The sequence below is a fragment of the Bos taurus genome, chromosome X (genome assembly GCF_002263795.3).
Source record: "Bos taurus isolate L1 Dominette 01449 registration number 42190680 breed Hereford chromosome X, ARS-UCD2.0, whole genome shotgun sequence".
Lineage (NCBI taxonomy): Eukaryota > Metazoa > Chordata > Mammalia > Artiodactyla > Bovidae > Bos > Bos taurus.
The window spans coordinates 95,140,592-95,156,246 of record NC_037357.1 but is presented as its reverse complement, the minus strand read 5'-3'; the positions used below and the strand labels follow the sequence as shown (position 1 = coordinate 95,156,246).

Sequence of the window (15,655 nt, the reverse complement as noted above, 5' to 3'; positions counted from 1 at the left end):
TATTCATACAGTAACCAAAATTTCCAAGACATTCTAAATTTCAAAGTTTATTTCCTAGTAGCCTTAAAAACCATAACAGTGTCCCAGGAAGTCTCAGTTTTTCAAATCAAAGTTACATCTCTTGGATTGCATCTGGCACCCAGAAATAATACAAAAACATTATTTATCAGATTTTATGGCCTGATTTGGAGCTTGAAAAATATATTCACACACACTATTCATATTCAGGAAATGGGAAAATACACAAAGTTAGGAAGTGAGGATAGTGATAATAATATCCACAAACCTTTGTCAGACCATACGTGGTTCTTGGTTTAATGATCTTGTAGATGAGAAACATGTTTTGAACTACTTAAAATTGTTTTTGTTGTTTTAGTCGCTAAGTTGTATCTGACTCTTTGCAACTCCATGGACTGTAGCCCACCAGGCTCCTCTGTCTCTGGGATTTACTAGGCAAGAATACTGGAATGGGTTGCCATTTTCCTTCTCCAGGAGATCTTCCCGACCCAGGAATAGAAGCCATGTCTACTGAATTGGCAGGTGGATTCTTTACTGCTGAGCCACCAGGGGAGCCCCTACTTGAAATTAGAAGATGGTGGCTCAGATGGTAAAGAATCTGTCTGTAATTAGGAGACCTGGGTTTGAACCCTGGGTTGGGAAGATCCCCTGAAGAAAGGAATGGCTACCCACTCCAGTATTCTTGCCTGGAGAATTCCATGGACAGAGGAGCCTGGCAGGCTACAGTCCATGGGGTAGCAAAGAGTCAGACATGACTGAGCAACTAACACTTTCACTTCACTTTCAATTTGCTATTAGTGTAATGATTTAGCATTTCAAATTTTCCAAAAAGATTATTAATTAATTTCTTTTGAGGTGAGGTAGAAGGAAATAGGTAGAAGTTTCAAAACTAGTCTTATCCAAGTGTTTTTCTTATTTTTGTCAACTTTATAAATTGCATCTGTGTCTTTTTGCTAATTGGACTGTGAGTCAACTGAAAGATAGAAAAGCTCTTCAAGGTAGAAATTTGATATACTTTGAGTCATTAGGAAATTAATGTTTATTCTAAATTGTAATCCTCTAAGATTTATTATCTTATTTTGTTTTGTGGGGATTAATAACAAGAGGATATAGTCATACCTAATCTGCAAATTGTACATAAGCTCTATCTGGAAACATTCTGTTGAAACATTCAATGAAAAGTCTACATAAAGTAGTTTTTTTTTTTTTTTTTAATCACTCTGCATGTATGATTTTCCTTTTTAAATATATGTGTGTGCACATGTGTGTATATAATTCAGCTACTTTTTTTTTAAAGCTTGAGTCTTATCCACAGTCATGAGATGAGCTCTGTAGACCTGTGTAAGATTCTGAATGTCAATATATATGAGAGTAAAAGAGTGCTATGCCTCAGAGTAGCAGTTATTGAAAAGAACTATAAACCTTTGAGATCCAAATCTCTTGCTGCCCTGACTATAGTACTGAACTTTAAAAGTGTAAAATGTGTTTCAGAGGATAACTTATTGAGTTCTCAGCATAGATTTGCCTTCTGCTCATGTAAGTCTATTGGAATCTCCCTTTCCTAAGGCTTTGAACTCGACATTCCTGCCTCAGCAACAGAGGATAAAAGCCATGGTGTAATGGATAAGCCACACAAGTAAGAAATACTGATGTGGACTACATGCTTCCAAAGAAGAATTGAGCTTCCGGAGAATCTGTGTCAGATATTGTTAATGTCTAAGATGTTAAGAGGTGAGTGCTTTGGTGCTTATTGTTGTTGGGGTGAGTGTATGTGTTGGAAAGAATATTATCATGCTCTGTATAAGAAGCTGAGATGATTTTTATAAGAAAGTTAACCTTTCGGAAATGTTGAGCCATCAAAATAATAGTGAAAACTTGAAGAACACAGCTAAAAGGATTATCTTCTTAGCTTGAAGAAAGTAGGCTTTTGCAATAGGAAATCACCATAGGAGGGAGCAAGAGGAGGGAGTGAGAGTAAAGGGACTATCATTTATTGAGCTTTGTCAAGTACCAAGAGCTTTACATATGCTATCTCATTTAATCCTCATAACAATCTAACAGTCTACATACTATGACCATCTCTACTTTACACATAGAAAACAGTCTTGAACAGATTACTTGACTTGCCTAAGGTCATGTAATTATTAAATTCTGGGTTGTGTTTTAGGTCCAGGTCTCTCTGACTTGTAACACTGAATTTAAATAGGAATAAATATCTAAGAGAAAACTATGCCTTTATCATTTCATGGTTTGCTCATGAAGAATTGTACCTCTACTTAATTTTAGTTTTCCAGGAAAGTTTTTCACATAGTATATTCAAAAACTGCTTCAGCAATTCAAATATATGCAACCAAAGAAAAGCTAGCACTACAGAAAGAAGCAATCATTCTCAGTAGTGAAAAAGCCATGACTATGACTTTTTCCTTTTTTCTTCTGAATTTTTTCCATAGATTATGTAAATAGAAACCAAATTTTCCAGAGCAAATATGTCCTTTTGTGTGTAGAAATTAAGACTTCCACTCTGAGATATTTTTATTTAGCTAAAGCAACAGTGCAGTTTGTTCTGACTGAATCTAGATTTGTGTCACATACTTTTGGACACTTGATCAGTCTAATGAATTTAAAGCTCTTTTATTTTTATAATTTATAAATGTTTATGTAGTTTCAGAGAGGTGGAAATATTTGTCTATTTTAAATTACAACCTTTTAGAACTTTTTCCACATGTATTCATTAACTTTTAATTGCATCTTTAATAATATTTTCAGAATTTATTAAGTATGCCAAAGTTATAGACAACTATGGTATATGGGCAAGATATTTTTATTTGAAGACAGAATTTGAATGGAAAGTTCTCCCTCTTATTTACCATGTAACTTTGAGTAATTCATTTAATCTATCTGAGTCTCAATTTTCTCATTTGTAATACAGGAATAATAATCACTACCTCATGTAGTTGTGAGAATAATTTGAGGTAATAAATGTAAATGTACTTTGTAGATAATAAACTTCTATGGCAGTGCCAGGGTTAAAGGAATCAGATGAACACTAAAGGAACAGTTATCACCAGCTAGTTGGTAACATTTTCTCTTTGTTGCTCCCAAAAAGTCCAAGATATGAATATCCCTGAGAAAGAATAGCATGCCCTTCAGCTGGATCACATTTCTTGACTTTCCTACCTATTGATCCAGCATCTATTCAGTAGTTGCCAATAAACTAGCAGGAAGATTTTCAATATGTATGGAAGAATTGCCTCCTAGGTTATCTTCTTCATGTAAAGTGATTGTTCCTCTAGGAGAATCCTGGCTAACAATGCATATTAATATCTTGATTCAGGGAAATAAAGGGAAATTTGAGGATGGACAGTAGTTTCATAACAAAACTTAAACACCATTGCAATGAAGAATGGCCCTAGCCTGGAAGAAAGGGACCAGAATTCCAATTTTGGTGTTGCTACTAATTTCATAACCTAAGGCAAGTACCTTTCCATCGTGGATTCAAAGCTCCTCTCTACACAGTGATGAACCAGATTAGCTCTAAAGTTTATTTCAACATTGATATTCTGTGATCCTATTTTTAATTAGAATAAAAATATTGAAATTGTATAGATTTTAGGATGCATTTTATACCTCAAAAGGAAAAGAACAATTACACAAACTGTTTCTGCATTGTTATAATAAACATTCAATTGCATTAGTAGATTTATTGGGGTATAATTAATGCAAACTTTTACATTTTAAAAGTATCTTAATACATAACATCTCATTTGAGCCTCAAAATAATGGCATTTCATGATTTATTCTCACATAATTAATTCAGAAAATGAGCCTCAGAAGTTTGCACAAAATCAGATAGCTATTAGAGGAGGGCATGGCAACCCACCCAAGTACGCTTGTCTGGAGATCCCCATGGACAAAGGAGCCTGGGGTTGCAAAGAATTGAATACGACTGAGCGACTGAGCACAGCACACATATAGCTATTATATGACAGATCCAGAAATCCAACTCTGGTCTGTCTGTCTCTAAGTCAAATCTTTTTTCACTACACCAAGCTGTCTCAGGTCAGTTCAGTTGCTCAGTCATGTCTGACTATCTGCGATCCCATGGAATGCAGCACACCAGACTTCCCTGTCCATAAACAATTCCCGGAGCTTGCTCAAACTCATGTCCAACGAGGTGATGATGCCATCCAGCCATCTCATCCTCTGCCGTCCCCTTCTCCTCCTGCCTTCAACCATTCCCAGCATCAGAGTCTTATCAAATGAGTCAGTTCTTCCCATCAGGTGGCCAAAGTATTGGAGGGTAGCTTTAGCATCAGTCCTTCCAATGAATACCCAAGACTGATTTTACTCAGAATTGACTGGTTTGATCTCCTTGCAGTCCAAAGAACTCTCTAGAGTCTTCTCCAACACCAGAGTTCAAAAGCATCAATTCTTTGGTGCTCAGCTTTCTTTATAGTCCAACTCTCATACCCATAAATGACTACTGGAAAAGCCACAGCTTTGACTAGACGGACCTTTGTTAGCAAAGTAATGTATCTTCTTTTTAATATGCTGTCTTGTTTGGTCATATCTTTTCTTCCAAGGACCAAGGATCTTTTAATTTCATGGCTGCAGTCACCATCTGCAGTGATTTTGGAGCCCCTCAAAAATACAGTCTGTCACTTTTTCCTTTGTTTCACCATTTGTTTGACATGAAATGATGGGACCAGATGCCATGATCTTAGATTTTTAAGTGATGAGCTTTAAGTGATCATTTTCACTCTCCTCTTTCACTTTCATCAAGAGGCTCTTTAGTTCTTCTTCGCCTTCTGCCATAAGGGTGGTGTCACCTGTGTATCTGATGGTATTGATATTTCTCCCAGCAATCTTGATTCCAGCTTGTGCTTCATCCAGCCCAGTATTTTGCATGATCTACTCTGCATGTAAGTTAAATAAGCAGGGTGACAACATACAGTCTTGACATACTCCTTTCTCAATTTGGAACCAGCCTTTTGTTCCATGTCCAGTTCTAACTGTTGCTTCTTAACCTGCAAACAGATTTCTCAGGAGGCAGGTAAGGTGGTCTGGAATTCCCATCTCTTTAAGAATTTTCCACACTTTGTTGTGATCCACACAAAGGCTTTGGCATAGTCAATAAAGCAGAAGTAGATGTTTCTTCTGAAATTCTCTTGCTTTTTTGATGATTCAATGGATGTTGGCAGTTTGATCTCTGGTTCCTCTGCCTTTTCTAAATCCAGCTTTAACATCTGGAAATTCATGGTTCATGTATTGCTGAAGCCTGGCTTGGAGAATTTTTAGCATTACTTTGCTAGCATGTGAGATGAATGCAATTGTAGGGTAGTTTGAAGATTCTTTAGCATTGCCTTTCTTTGGGATTGCAATGAGAACTATTGACCTTTTACACTCCTGTGGACACTGCTGAGTTTTCCAAATTTGCTGGCATGTTAACATGTCCAGCACTTTAACAGCCTCAGCTTTTAGGATTTGAAATAGCTCAATTGGAATCACATCACCTCCACTAGCTTTCTTCGTAGTGATGCTTCCTAAGGCTCACTTGACTTTGCATTCCAGGATGTATAGCTATATGTGAGTGATCACACCATCATGGTTATCTGGGTCATGAAGATCTTTTTTGTACAGTTCTGTGTATTCTTGCAATCGCTTCTTAGTATCTTCTACTTCTGTTAGGTCCATATCATTTCTGTCCTTTATTGTGCCCATCTTTGCATGAAATGTTCCCTTGGTATCTCTAATTTTCTTGAAGCAATCTCTAGTCTTTCCCATTCTGTTGTTTCCCTGTATTTCTTTGCATTGGTCACTGAGGAAAACTTTCTTATCTCTCCTTCCTAATCTTTGAAACTCTGCATTCAGATGGGTATAGCTTTCCTTTTCTCCTTTGTCTTTAGCTTCTCTTTTCACAGCTATTTGTAAGGCCTCCTCAGACAACCATTTGGCCTTTTTGCATTTTTTTTTCCTTTGGGATGGTCTTGATCACAGTCTCCTGTACAATGTCATGAACCCCCATCCACAGTTTTTCAGACACTTTGTCTATCAGATCTAATCCCTTGAATTTATTTGTCACCTTCACTGTATAATCCTAAGGGATTTGATTTAGGTCGTACCTGAATGGTCTAGTGGTTTTGCATACTTTCTGCCCAAGCTATCTAGGTGATTTTATCTAGGCTTCAAATAAGTGAAACTCATCTACACAATTAATTTGCATAATGGCAACAGAAAAAAAAAGCTTACTAACATCATAAATGCAGAATATTTATATTTTCCATCTTTCCCATATAAAATTTAATGTTAAGTGTCCTCTATATTTATTTAGAGTTGGAAATAATTATTTATGTTTTCACTCTTGTTTTAACTTCTGTAACACTGACTTTCCCTATCTTTGGAGAGGACATGCTCATACATATGTTTGTGAAAAAGCAACTACTTTAATGTTTAATTACGGGTACAAATCTGTCCTCTGAGCTAGGCAAAACACTTATGAAAGATTAAAGATTAAAATTATTTATCAAGTTAAAAAAATGATACAAATTATCTTATCTACAAAACAGAAACATACTCACAGTCTTAGAGAATGAATTTATGGTGACCAGAGGGGAAGGGTGTGGGGGAGGGTCAGACTGAGAGTTTGTGATGAATATGTACATACTGCTATATGCAAAATAGATAACCAACAAGGACCTACTGTATAGCATAGGGAACTCTACTAAATAGAACACTACTAAGTATTCTGTAATAACCTAAATGGGAAAAGAATTTGAAGATATAGAAAAAAAAAAATAGAAACCTTGATGAAAACTAGCAAGAATAAAAAATGTGTTAAAAAAGTGGTTACTGTTTTACAGATAGTAAAATTAAAATATTTATACATTTTATATATTTTTAAAAAAATACTAACATTTGAAGCTGAATTTGCTAACCACATTCAATCACTTTATGATCACTGGACAAAATGGGTATTTAAATATAATATTTAGAGCTCTCACTTTCAGGCGTCCAACAGAGAGAGAAAAAATAAAAAATGTATATGAGAAAATATCCATTTATTTAAGGATTATCTATCACATTCACTCCATTAGTATAGATCTTTGTGGCAACTACTGTACTCCTTACTTTAACTTTTACATGCTTCTTCCCTCTGTTTCCCCCACAATAAATATAATTGCAGGCTTTAAGGAATTTAAAGCAAGTTATCTCTGTCAATGAGTAGAGTGACTCTTTGATATCATAGCAACAAGTGCCACCAATAGAGAGTTTATGTTGTAGGGCAGGAAGAATATTTCCTGTAAATTTCTTGGTTCTATTGACTGGTCCAGTAATTACATTGATATAAGACATATTAACAAGAGAAAAACAAATTTAATTATATATGCATGAGAGTCCCATACAAACATAGGACCCAAAAGCAAGTGTGGCTGTTGAGGCTTATATACCATCCAGAGCTAAGGAATGGATCAGGGACCTAGAGCTTCAAAGGGGAGGAGGGTAATTTACAGGACAGTAAGAAAAACAAACGTTTGGTAATTAGATACTTGTCTATACATACAAACAAAACTTACCTCTTGCAATAGCTCTTTCTCTGAGCCAGCCTCTTAATTGAATTAATTTAGATAGTTAAGAAACAAGTAAAAGCTTTTCATCATTTCATGGCAAATAGATGGGGAAACAATGGAAACAGTGAGAGACTTTAATTTGGGGGGCTCCAAAATCACTGTAGGTGGTAACTACAGCCACAAAATTAAAAGACACTTGCTCCTTGGAAGAAAAGCTATGACCAACCTAGACAGCATATTAAAAAGCAGAAACAGCCAGTCAGAATGGCTGTGATCCAAAAGTCTACAAGTAATAAATGCTGGAGAGGGTGTGGAGAAAAGGGAACCCTCTTACACTGTTGGTGGGAATGCAAACTAGTACAGCCACTATGGAGAACAGTGTGGAGATTCCTTAAAAAACTGGAAATAGAACTGCCTTATGATCCAGCAATCCCACTGCTGGGCATACATACTGAGGAAACCAGAAGGGAAAGAGACACATGTACCCCAATGTTCATTGCAGCACTGTTTATAATAGCCAGGACATGGAAGCCACCTAGATGTCCATCAGCAGATGAATGGATAAGAAAGCAGTGGTACATATACACAATGGAGTATTACTCAGCCATTAAAAAGAATACATTTGAATCAGTTCTAATGAGGTGCATGAAACTGGAGCCTATTATACAGGGTGAAGTAAGCCAGAAAGAAAAACACCAATACAGTATACTAATGCATATATATGGAATTTAGAAAGATGGTAACAATAACCCTGTATATGAGACAGCAAAAGAGACACTGATGTATAGAACAGTCTTTTGGACTCTGTGGGAGAGGGGGAGGGTGGGAAGATTTGAGAGAATGGCATTGAAATACGTATAATATCATATATGGAATGAGTCGCCAGTCCAGGTTCGATGCACAATACTGGATGCTTGGGGCTGCTGCACTGGGACAACCCAGAGGGATGGTATGGGGATGGAAGAGGGAGGAGGGTTCAGGATGGGGAACACATGTATACCCGTGGCAGATTCATTTCGATATTTGGCAAAACCAATACAATATTGTAAAGTTTAAAAATAAAATAAAATTTAAAAAAATAAAAAGCAGAAACATTACTTTGCCAACAAAGGTCTGTCTCATCAAAGCTATGGTTTTTCCAGTAGTCATGTATGGATGTGAGAGTTGGACTATAAAGAAAGCTGAGGACCATAGAATTGATGTTTTTGAACTGTGGTGTTAGAGAAGATTCTAGAGAGTCCCTTGGACTCCAAATAGAGCCAATCATTTTATCGTAAAGGAAATCAGTCCTGAGTATTCATTGGAAGGACTGATGCTGAAGCTGAACCTCCAATATTTTGACCCCCTGATAGGAAGAACTGACTAATTGGAAAAGACCCTGATTGTAGGAAAGATTGAAGGCAGGAGGAGAAGGGGATGATGGAGAATGAGATGGTTGGATGCCATCACCGACTCAATGGACATGAATTTGAGTAAGTTCTGGGAGTTGGTGATGGACTGGAAAGCCTGGCGTGCTGTAGTCCATGGGGTCACAAAGAGTTGGACACGATTGAGCCACTGAAGTGAACTGACAAGTTTTTCTTAAGTCAGCTGGATCTTGATAGCCTTCAGCTCAAAATAATCCACATGCCAACCTGGCATAACCTGGGGTCATGTATTCTGCTCCCCTTCAGCATCTAAAATCACTGCTAAGAATGATTACAAAAAATGTGTAGTTTCCCTGGATCCAATGCATTAAAATTAAAGAGATTCCATTTATCTGGTGATGGTTTGTAAATATGAAAGCTATTAATCTAGCTTTTGGTAATTATAATCAAAGACACTGGAATATGAGCTATATGGATTATGAAGTAGCCATCTGTTTCCCACACACGCACACCAAGCCTTTCTAGTCCATGGATAGGAAGAGTCCAAATATTTACTATTAACTCAATTCTGTTGGGAAAGCTACAGAGGTTTAAGATAAAGTACTGCTGTTCTGGGGCTTATAGCTTCATGGGAGACATGGAAATATACTTTTTATCCATTATCTTATATGATAAGCAAAACTATCTTGTGAGGTAAGGATTGTTTTCCTCATCTTACAGATAAGGGGACTCAGATTCAAAGAACTTAGGCAACTTGCTCAAAGTCAGGCAAATAATATGTGGCAAAGTCAAGCTTCAAGCCCACTGATTTCAAAATTTGTACATTTCTTTGCAAAACACACAGGATAAGATAGACAAATAACACTATAGTAGAAAAATGTACAGAACATACTTTAACCACAATAGGAATTTAGAGAAATATAATCTGAATTCAAGTTATATCTTAATCAGTGTTTTCTGCACAAAAGATATATATCAAAAGTGAGTCTTATAGATAGTCTAAGTAGAGAAAACAGAATGAATAAATCTCTCTGCGTCTATTTCTTTCTTTCTAAAACAGGGATGAGGCCATCTACCCCATAGTATCATTGTTAGGGTTGAATAAGATAACATATGAAGAGAATTTGGCAAATTACAGAGCAATAAGCAATGCAAACTGTTATTGTTACTTGCTAAAGTATGAAAGTGGAAATCCATGTGATGTGTGTAGATAGAGCTGACAGAGAGGACTGCGTTTTAAGGATGGACAACTCCCCATTTACTAACTTATAGAATTATAAAATCTTGGAGTTGGGAGGGACCTCAAAGGTCATCAGATCTACCACTTGCGTTAAAAAAAGAAGCCTGGAAAGAAAAAAAAAATGTCTGGAGTCTCTTAAAGGAACTTATCTATATCTTGATATAATCATTTTCCTCCCAAATTCTATTAATTTTAAACAATAGCATTGCAGATCTTTTCATCAATATTATGTTTACTTGAATTCAACTTTTATTTTACTTTTAAAGATTTTAATAGTGTTGTTTGCAATAGAAGTGTTGTATGTATTACAATGCAGAGTCTTCCTTGTTTTTCTAATTACCACCTTCCAAAAATATGGAAACTGGAAGATAGAAAGGCAGTCTCTTTAATTCCAAAAACTGTTTCTTAATTGTGCTCCTAAAAGTAGTGTCCAGGGTATTTGCATTCATAAATTAAAAAAAAAAAAATTCTTGAGGGTAGATGTTCTATCCTGAAGCACAGAAAAGAAAGAGAAGAATGTACAGTTCATCTTTCAGCTCATTTAATCTGGATGTGAATCTCTACTTGTATGCTAATTCATCTCAGGTAAAACCGTACCACTAATTCAAATAAGGTAGGATTTTATACTAGGTAATTATTTCAAGGCAGTCTTTGGTATACATGAGTTAATACTAAGGTAATGCTGGTTATTGCTTTTATAACTCTAAACATAGTTTCCAAGGAAAAAACATTATAATGATAGTGAACCAAAACATTCAAAGCAATTATGTTTAAAAGGGAAAAACACAAATGGCATTTATTTTCTTCTTTACATGATTTTCTTTTTTCAACTTTTTCTATAGCAAGCATATATTGTGTGTATCTTTTAATGATTTATTGAGATGAAATTCACATAATAAAATAGAAACAATTTTTTTCTCATTTCACATTTTTATTACAGAAGGTGGACTACCATATATTTTCTTTTCATTTTCCTTAAAATTAATAGAGGATTGACTTTTATTGGGGGAATTTGGACAGTAAATATAATTATTCAATAATTTCTGTTGTCTGAGTGTTTCCCTGAATTATTAAAATTACTTTTAAAAAATTTATTTACAAGGTTGTGTTTATTTCTACTATATAGCAAAGTGACTCAGTTATACACACACATATTTATATGCATATATTTATATTCTTTTCCATTATGGTTTATTTCAGGGTATTGAATATAGTTCCCTGTGCTATACAGTAGGATCTTGGTGTCCATTCTTTCTACATGTGATAGTTTGCATCTACTAACCCAAAACTCCTAGTCTGACTCCTCTCACCCTCCTCTCCCATGGCAAACACAAGTCTGTTCTCTATGTCTGTGATTCTGTTTCTGCTTCATAGATAGAGTCATTTGCTTTATGGTTTAGATTCCGTATATTAGTGATGACATATGATATCTTTCTCTTTCTGACTTCCTTTACTTAGTGTGATACTCTCTAGTTGCATTTGTGTTGCTGCAAATGACATTATTTCATTCTTTTTGTGGCTGAGTATTATTTCATTGTATATATCTACCACAACTTTTTCTATTCATCTGCTGATGGACATTTAGTGCATTTCCATGTCTTAACTATTGTGAGTAGTGCTGCTATGAACATAGGAGTGCATCTATCTTTTTGAATTATAGCTTTGCCCAGATATATGCCCAAAAGTAGGATTGATGGATCATATTGTATTGTTAATTCTATGTTTAGTTTTCTTAGGAATCTCCATACTATTTTCCATAGTGTCTGAATTAACTTACAACCCTACCAACAGTGTAGGAGGATTCCCTTTTCTCCACACCCTCTCCAGCATTTGTCATTTGTAGACTTTGATGATGGGCATTCTGAATGGCATGGGATGGTACCTCATTGTAGATTTTATTTGCATTTCTCTAATAATAAGTAGTGTTGAGCATCTTTTCATGTACATTTTAACCATCCGTAGGTCTTCTTTGGAGAAATGTCTATTTATGTCTTCTGCCCATTTTTTTGATTTGGTTGTTCTTTTGTTACTGTTGTTGAGTCGTATGAGCTGTTTGTATATTTTGGAAATTAAAAGTTTGTCAGTCACATCATTTGCAAAGATTTTTGCCTACTCCATAGGTTGTCTTTTCGTTTTGTTTATGGTTTTCTTTGCTGTGAAAAAGCTTGTAAGTTTGATTAGGTCCCATTTATTTTTGCTATTATTTCTATTGCCTTCAGAGACTGACCTAAGAAAACATTGGTATGATTTATATCAGAGAATGTTTTGCCTACGTTCTCTTCTGGGAGTTTTATAGTGTCTTGTCATATTTACCTCTGTACTCCTTTTCTAACTTCCAGCTTATCTTTGTGTATGCTGTGAGGATGTGTTCTAACTTCACTGATTTACATGTAGCTGTCAAATTTTCCCAACACAACTTGCTTAAGAGACTGTCTTTTCCCCATTTAATATTCTTGGCTCCTTCGTCAAAGATTAATTGGTTTATTTCTTGGTCCTCTATATTTTTTTCCAAATAAAACCATACATTTATGGTACACAATATCCTCAATAGGTTCAGAATTTTTGTAAGGCTGTTGGGGACTCAGTGTAGCCTGGGGCATCACACGCCCCACTCAGTGCAACCAGCTACTCCTGTTCTCAAAAAGCACCCCCACACCTTGGCTAGACAGAGAAAGTTGCAGGAGGCCTGTGGTCAGCATGTCCACTCTAGTCAGGGGATGGGAGAGGGGATGCTTGCATCCAGAGGATAACGATGCTGGGCAGCCTGAGCCACCTCCCTCTGCCCTCTCTGGATATGGTCACTGACCTGGAGTTTAAACGTGGAAAGTGAAAGGTTGTTGCTAATCCACAAAAAGACGCTGGGATTCTTGGCCTCCAAAAAAGAAGAATTCAATCCAGGGCCAATGACGAGACTTGATCACTCAGAGCTTTTATACAATAGAGTTTTATTAAAGTATAAAAAGGATAAATAAAGCTTCTGACATAGACATCAGAAGGGGGCAAAAAGAGTACCCCCTTGCTAGTGTTAGCAATGGAGTTATATACCTTTTAATTAGTTATTACAATGAATCAAAAGAATGTCCCAAGTTTGTGAAAATTTTACCAGACCTACTCTAGCAATTTACATTTTAGGATAACAGGATTATAATTTAACAATAGGAAGATCCTCCAGACCCACTCCCATAATATATATTCTAAGATATCAGGATTAGTCAGAGGGTTTTCAGGAAGGAGAAACTGTCCTCCCAACCAGATACACTGTTGTATAATCCTTAGTACAGAATTTAAACTGAGTTGTGTAATTGACTAAGACCAAGGAATGCAGGGGAAAAAAACGTTTGTCCTTTTCTCCTCCTTGAAAATTCCAGACCTCCAATCTCCACTTCAAGAGCCCCAGACCCCTTTCTCCTCCTTGGGGGCCCTGAACTTCGTGTCAATCTGACTCTCTCCTTCCCCCCTTTTCTTTTAGGAGAATTATGTTGCCTAGGGAAAAGGGGTTCATTCTCATTCCATAACTCCTTCCGATTGGGTGTTGTCCCTAAATTGGTAAGGCAACATATTCTCCTAACCCTCGTATTGAGGGTTTCTGATCCAAGGGCCCCAAGTAATAGTTGGAGGAATCTGGCACTTGTAGGAGCTTGGACAACCATCTGTAACTTAAAAGCCTGCATGAGAGTGGAAACAAATTCAATTACACAGTTACAGATGCAGGGAGCAAACAGCAAAAAGAGAACAATCAGAACTGTTGTAATTAAGACAGCTTTCCACCATGGGGAACTAGTTAACATCTCCCAAAGTGAGGCAACTGGAGGTTTCAGGAGTATCCATAGCCTCAATCATCCTGTTCATACGTTTAGTAAAATGAGTAACATTAGTGCTCATATCAGGTATATATATGTACAGCACTGGGTATGAATAATGGCACAAGTTACTCCTTGTAAAGCTGTCAGAATATCTAAAACCAACCTGTTTTGTAAAACCACCTTTCTAATTTTTGCTGGCTTTGCATTAAAAGCTGAAATAGCTTTTTGAGAAACTTGTAATGCCTGTTGAGTAAAGTTAGTCAAAGCATCCACTAATAGCATAACATCTGTAGTCCCCAGAGAGGGAACAAACACTGCAGCCAAATCATACCAGTGAAATATAGACCTTGTCCACCGAGTTTTCAATTCAGTTCAGTTCAGTCACTCAGTCACGTCCGACTCTTTGTGACCCCAAGAATCGCAGCACGCTAGGCCTCCCTGCCCATCACCAAATCCTGGAGTTCACTCAAACTCACGTCCATCGAGTCGGTGATGCCATCCAGCCATCTCATCCTCTGTCATCCCCTTTTCCTCCTGCCCCCAATCCCTCCCAGGATCAGAGTCTTTTCCAATGAGTCAACTCTTCGCATGAGATGGCCAAAGTACTGGAGTTTTAGCTTTAGCATCATTCCTTCCAAAGAAATCCCAGGGCTGATCTCCTTTAGAATGGACTGGTTGGATCTCCTTGCAGTCCAAGGGACTCTCAAGAGTCTTCTCCAGCACCACAGTTCAAAAGCATCAATTCTTCAGCACTCAGCTTTCTTCACAGTCCAACTCTCGCATCCATACATGACCACTGGGAAAACCATAGCCTTGACTAGATGGACCTTTGTTGGCAAAGTAATGTCTCGGCTTTTCAATATGCTATCTAGGTTGGTCATAACTTTTCTTCCAAAGAGTAAGAGTCCTTTAATTTCATGGCTGCAGTCACCATCTGCAGTGATTTTTGAGCCCCCAAAAATAAAGTCTGATACTGTTTCCACTGTTGCCCCATCTATTTCCCATGAAGTGATGGGACCCGATGCCATGATCTTCGTTTTCTGAATGTTGAGCTTTAAGCCAACTTTTTCACTCTCCTCTTTCACTCTCATCAAGAGGTTTCTGAGTTCCTCTTCGCTTTCTGCCATAAGGGTGGTGTCATCTGCATATCTGAGGTTACTGATATTTCTCCCGGCAATCTTGATTCCAGCTTGTGTTTCTTCCAGCCCAGCATTTCTCATGATGTACTCTGCATATAAGTTAAATAAGCAGGGTGACAATATACAGCCTTGACATACTCCTTTTCCTATTTGGAACCAGTCTGTTGTTCCATGTCCAGTTCTAACTGTTGCTTCCTGACCTGCATATAGGTTTCTCAAGAGGCAGGTCAGGTGGTCTGGTATTCCCATCTCTTGAAGAATTTCCCACAGTTGATTGTGATCTACACAGTCAAAGGCTTTGGCATAGTCAGTAAAGCAGAAATAGATGTTTCTCTGGAATGCTCTTGCTTTTTTTGATGATCCAGCAGATGTTGGCAATTTGATCTCTGGTTTTAAGATGTGGTAAATTAGCAGGCTTTTTTGGAAGCTCTAAAAATATAGAGCCATGAGTAAAAGCTAGACCTAGGGTGCATCTCCCTACCCAACCAGGGGGAAGCCATGCCCATAGGTAATAGCCATA

The 15,655-nt window shown here is 37.0% G+C and overlaps 1 protein-coding gene across 3 annotated transcripts in view; it reads left to right on the top strand.

Annotated features, from left to right (window-relative positions):
- ZC3H12B (zinc finger CCCH-type containing 12B) overlaps positions 1 to 15,655 on the top strand; it is a 604,651-nt gene that overhangs the window by 424,170 nt on the left and 164,826 nt on the right. For all 3 annotated transcript variants that reach the window (XM_059883437.1, XM_059883439.1, XM_059883438.1), the window contains one exon: positions 1,585 to 1,749. The gene's annotated coding sequence lies outside the window, so the exon portion shown is untranslated. The remainder of the gene's footprint in view (positions 1 to 1,584; positions 1,750 to 15,655) is intronic.